This window comes from Tupaia chinensis, unplaced genomic scaffold (assembly GCF_000334495.1).
Source record: "Tupaia chinensis unplaced genomic scaffold, TupChi_1.0 Scaffold000292_1, whole genome shotgun sequence".
Lineage (NCBI taxonomy): Eukaryota > Metazoa > Chordata > Mammalia > Scandentia > Tupaiidae > Tupaia > Tupaia belangeri.
The window spans coordinates 2,264,644-2,270,404 of record NW_006159777.1 but is presented as its reverse complement, the minus strand read 5'-3'; the positions used below and the strand labels follow the sequence as shown (position 1 = coordinate 2,270,404).

At 49.2% G+C, this 5,761-nt stretch overlaps 1 long non-coding RNA gene across 1 annotated transcript; it reads right to left on the bottom strand.

Annotated features, from left to right (window-relative positions):
• Positions 1–513: 513 nt before the first annotated feature.
• Positions 514–2,889, bottom strand: LOC102477435 (uncharacterized). Its single transcript, XR_334833.1, has 2 exons — positions 2,427–2,889; positions 514–689 (listed from the first exon to the last, which is right to left on the bottom strand). It is a non-coding gene; the product is annotated as an uncharacterized LOC102477435 (long non-coding RNA).
• Between the last annotated feature and the right edge of the window lie 2,872 nt (positions 2,890–5,761).

The following is a 5,761-nucleotide window of genomic DNA, read 5'->3' as shown; positions in this document are numbered from 1 at the left end:
GGGAAGCCCCTGGAGGATTTCTGGTCTAGTAGTTGGACAAGTGGATGAAACACACGTAAGAGGTGAATTCCCCAGGGAGCATGAATACCGTGCTCGGGTGCAAGGGAGATTGGTTCTTCAAAAACTCCCTTTCTTTTTTTCTTTTCTTTTCTTTTCTTTTCTTTTCTTTTCTTTTCTTTTCTTTTCTTTTCTTTTCTTTTCTTTTCTTTTCGGAGAGGTTTCTCGCTATAGGGCACGTGCACTCGCCAGACAGACAGAGACAGACAGAGAGACAGAAAGTGAGAAATCACCCCCCCACACCCCGGGAGGGGGGGATGGCCATGCCACAATCCCTTCTCCTCCATTCTCCTCTCGGGATCTTGGGCATGAATGCACACGCGCCTGGAGTGAGTTTTAAGCCACTGGGTCTGGGACGCGAACCACAGTCGACTACGTGGGAGTCCAGCGACATGGCCATTACGCTAACTGCTGGTCCCAAATACTCCCTTGCTCATCCCGTTGCTGAAGTGCTCACCTTTCCAGTTCTTTGTTCATGTGGGAGGAACTCCCCCAGGTAGAAAATCTCTTCCCAGTGCTATCTTGCTGCCAGCGATGGCTGTCTGTGGGGAGCAGTCCTTCCTCCAGTTAATGAAGAAGATGGGTGTCTGCTGGGGTTCTGGAAGGCAGCTAGTGAGAGGCAGACCCAGGGCCTAGACGCAGGGGAAAGATGAACTCGGAAGAAGTTAATTTTTCTATAACCATTTTACTACTTTACTTTCTGTATTCTTTGCAACACACTTTTTGGAGAGCCATAGAAGTTTACCATTGGAAGGGCTAGAGCTATTACAGAAGGGAAGCTGAAGCCGAGGGTTTAAAATTCTTAGTTCAAGGTGGGTCTAGACCCACTCTCCTGCCCTCTGGGTCAGTGCCCTGTTCATTACATCATCCTACCTAGACCCCACCTTGATCTGGGAAATACTTGTGAATCAGACAGTTTTGATGTTATCGTTCTTTCAGAAAGAAGATAAAAAATATGTCCTAGTTGGCCAGCTGTTTCAGTTTGATAGCTTTATTGGCCCATGGTAAAATTACCCAAGTTCCTTTGATTTCGTCCTTGTAAAGCTTTCTTATTTACTTTTTTTTTTGGGGTGGGGGGGAAGATTTTGCTATAGGGCACATGGGCTTGCAGAAAGAGAGACCGAAAGTGAGAAATTACCCCCTCGGTAGATGGCCACGCCGCAGTCTCTTCTCCTCTATTCTCCTCTCAGGATCTTGGTCACTTACACACACATGCCCAGTGTGAGTTTAAGCACTGGGTCCGGGACTTGACTACATGGGAGTCCAGCGACATAGCCATTATGCCAACTGCTGGTCCTGCTTTCTTATTTTTTAATAATAATAAATAAAAAGTCACTACAATTCTATATGGAAGTGAAAGTTCTCCTGGCCATGTATTAATAATTTCAAGTCCATCCACCCCTGTTCTTATGTGAGCACACACCCCTCCCATAACTCTGCTTCTCCTTCTCCTTAGAGAGGAATTGCCCCAAAGACAACAAAACCTACAACATTCTAGCAATTATTCCTTGGTCGATATGCAGGGTCTTCAAAAAAATTCATGGAGAACATGTATTATTAAAAAAAAAACAAAACTATACATGGATTTCAAAATATTTTTGCACCAAGGTAAACTCGTACTTTAATTCCATTGTTTCACAGATGTTTTGAAGCCCCTTCATATACCACTAATGTCTCCCCTCTAACAACTTGACACTACTCCTGACTCGCCAGACAGAGACTGAAGGAAGCGACCACATCAGGTGTTCGCTGCACATGACCAGCAATGGGGCCTGAATACCGGATAGCTCTCCACCATGAGCAAATCGCAAAACCACCCTGGCCTCGTTTTCCTCATCTGTAAAATGGGGGCCAAAGAGCCTATTTCAGGGTGATGAAGGGTAAATAAATATTTAATAATACCCATTTAAAAGGATTCTGAATAGTAATACACAGTAAATGCTAGCTACCATTATCCCTGTGACTACTGAACCCACCCCCAAAGTAGGGGAAAATGGGGCTGTTAAGTTTCTGCCAATGACCCGGTCTGTTCCTAACTGTAAGAACGCTGGCTTACCTGCAGAAGGCCTAACTGGCCGCTTTCCCCCACACTCCAGTTTCAATCTCGTGTGCATGGAAAGGAGGTAGGCTGAGAATATTCCTCTCCCTTACCTGTGCGCTGTGGGCCCCTGGGTTTCTCCACTCATCAGCATCGCTGTGCAGAAAAATCTCTTGACCCCTAAGTCTGAGTTTAGCCAAGACTTCCATTAACATTTTCAAAAGAAACACACATACTCAGAAACAGAAATAACTCAAAAGCAGTTTGAGTTTCTTAAATTACTGTCACCACTGATTGGTTACCCCAGCTTTAGAAAGAATGTCATTCTTACCTTCTTGTCCTGGAAATGACCTGGGGAAATGACAGTCAAGGGCTTATAGGCCATGACAGGCATGGGCTGACCCAGCTTCCCACTCAGTTCCTCCTGGGACCTTCTCTGCAGCCCTTCCTCCAGCCGGGAAGGTCACCCATCTCCTCTGGACCCAGCCTTCCAGGCCTCCCTGTTCTCTTCACTGAGTGAGCAGACTCTTAGCGGCTGTCCCTAGGGTTGGGCTAGGCTCTCCCTTCACTTCTCTCCTGGAGTTTCTTGTGGTTCCAGATTCTACCTTTGCTCTGTTCCTTTCCTCTCGGCCTATTTTAGCTCTGCAGGTCTCGTCTGTCTGAACGCGGGTTCCACGCTTCTCTAGCGCTCCCAGCCTTCATCCATCATCCTGGTGTGGCAGGAGGGCCTGGCCTCTAGGACGGCAACATCTCTTTCCAGGGTTGGCCTGCCTTATCTCACCTCCTTTCCAACTCGAGCTTCCTGTAGGACCACCCACTGGGCTCCTGTTTCCTGTGACCTCATTTACTGGGAGCTAATTTGCCGAACAGAAATGATCGACAGCTCCTTTGCTCAATAACTGATGAAGGCTCTCCTGCTTCAGTTACTCAGCACTACCCCCTTCCTCAAATTCCCTTTGTTGACTCATTTCTCCAGAGGCTTTATGGATCTTCCGGAATTCTGACATCAGTTTTATAGATTCAAGCATATTATACATAGACTGTATTTTCCACATGTAGTAGATGGAAAAAAACACCATTTCCAACTCAAGAATCACATACATGTGGCTCATGAAACATGGTTACGCACGAGAGGTGATTTGTTTACTCCTACCGTGGCCCTGAGGCTGAGGCTATGGGTAGGAGATGTCCCCGCCCAGGTAGTACCACTCAGTTCTTTGTTTCTGTTAGTTGTGACCAGTTTGCTGAAAGAACAATAGGCGAGGCTCCCAATACTGTTCAGGTCATGTGTATACCAGAAGTCAAATATGTCTTGGCCAAAGATACGCAGATGTTCACCTTCAGGGACAGATTCTCTCCAGGCCCCACTCTATGGCCGAGACCGAGGGAATGAGTGCTTTGGCAATGCCACCCGGGCAGCCTGGGGATGGAAGGGGGAACAACCTCAGTTTATGTTGCTACCACTGCCATTCAGACCTCCTCTGCCTAAGCCCCATTCTCCAAGTTTGGAGGAAGTGTGGGCAGATTCCTTTGCTTCTCCAGGTATTTTCAGGCATGACCTCATTTTCCACCTAAGCTAGATCAAAATGCAACCTCCAGTCTATTGCAGAGCTTCAGCCCCACCTGGCGCACAGCCTGCAGCGGGCAGGAGTGGGGACTGCCCACTCTTCTTGCTCTACCCCATTGGCCAACTTCCTGCTGCACTGGCCTGTGCCTGTGCTGAGGGTAAGGGAAGGAGGCAGGCAGTGCCCAGGGCTTACTTGGTGCTGTGCTGTGTGTGGACACTTGCGGGCAGGGCCCTCTGTGTAGTGGGTGTCCCGGTGCTGGCTCCTCTCCTGGACCAGCAGTGCACCCGGGCAGTCTTTCCCTGGGGATGGCCTCATCCAACACGAGCCTCTTACCCTCAGCCAAACAGCCTCTGCCCTGGTGGAAATGTAGTTGCTCCCTCTGCTCCATCCCACCCCTTGCACCCTATCACAGTGGAGGCATGGCCCCCTCTCCCCTTCTGACTTCCCAGCAGGGGTGAGATGGCCATCCTTGGATCCAGAGACACAGGACAAGTTCTTCCAAGATTGCTCAGGCCTGGAGCTCTGGGGCCACAGGGTTGTGATCTCAGGGCTGCAGGATCGCGATCTTGGGGGTGCTCAGTGTATCCACAGCCACCCCTACACTTGCCAGGACGAAGGGGAGAAATTGGGGCTCTGAGGGGTCTTCTGAAAGTTTGTGGTAAATGTGTGTTAGGAAGGAATTATGCATGGATTTCCTCTGCAACAAAATGAATCTGTGCTTTAATTTCACTTTTCTACACACTTATTTTTTACAGTTTATTCCATGAGGGAAAGGAGGGAAGGAGGCAGATGAGGAGGGAGAGACAGAGATATAACACCTGACACTGCTCTGGCCGTTTTGGCCAGGCAGGATGTGGGCACACCTCTGCCTGGTATCCAGGACGTGTTGGATGTGAACCTGGAAACTACCTCGTGGGTCAGCTTTGCAGAGCATCGCATCTCACAGCCGTGCCACCCCCGGCCACAGTCTGCAAGTCCCCTTGTACATGAAAGCAGGTTCTACAGGGATTTTAAAATTAAAACTAAGGGGTCAGCACATGGTGTAATGATTAGGTTGTTGGACTCTTACATGGTTTGAGTCCCGGACTCGGCAGCTTAAAACTCAGGCCAGGTGCATGTGTGGGCCTGCCCAAGATCCCAAGAGGAGAATAGAGGAGAAGGGATTGTGGCCATACCCCTGCGGGGTGATTTCTCGCTTTCTGTCTCGGTCTCTCTAGTAAGTGCATATGCCCTATAGCAAAAATCTCTCTAAAAGAAGAAAAGAAAAATATGAAAACTAAGCCTTAGTTTTTCCCTCCCAACCACCAGCAGTACTCATTGTTGGGCTGCAGTTAACACCCAGTGCGGTGTCTACTGGAAGAAAGTTGCTATGTCGGACATCCTGCCTGCTGGTCTAGAAGCCGGCGGATCTTCAGCTCTTCGGCTCTTGGAGATGTTTCCGAGCTTGAGTTCTAAAACTCCCTCCCTATGCAGAACTTGTCCTGGAGCCGTGAGGGGCCTTTCCTGTGATCTGTGTCCTGGATCCTGAAGCTTGTCGTATAACACGTCGTCAGAGGCCCTCGAGCTTCACAAAAGATTATATTTCAAATGAGAGAATTTTAATGCCTTACAGGAAAATGGAGGTTTTTTTCTTCAACATACTCGGCAAATCCCATGCAGTATATTGAATGATCTGCCTGAAAACATCGGGCATGTGTTTCCTCAGAGGGCAGGCTGCCACATTCCTGACCTGTGAGTAAAGCTCCCGAGGTGGCTCGGAGAGGGACCTATCTTCCACCTCCTGATGCCAAGTTTTCCCCCTCCCACATCCCCCCACGGCTGTGGGAGCATGAGGGACGGGCACCCAGTGTGCAGCCTGTCAGCGAGCCACACCCTTATCCTCTCCTGGAACCCCTGCAGTGGGACATTTTGAAGTGTTGCAGAGTCATTTGCCCAGTAAGGACAAAGATGAGGGGGGAGTGAACGAGAGAAACAAATGGGGCCAGCAGCGACATGGTGGTTGAGGTGCTGGTTCGAGTCACAGGCCTGGTGGCTTGAAATTCATGTCGGGCACCTGTGTGTGCATACCCGCAATCCCAGAAGGAGAATGGATTGTGGC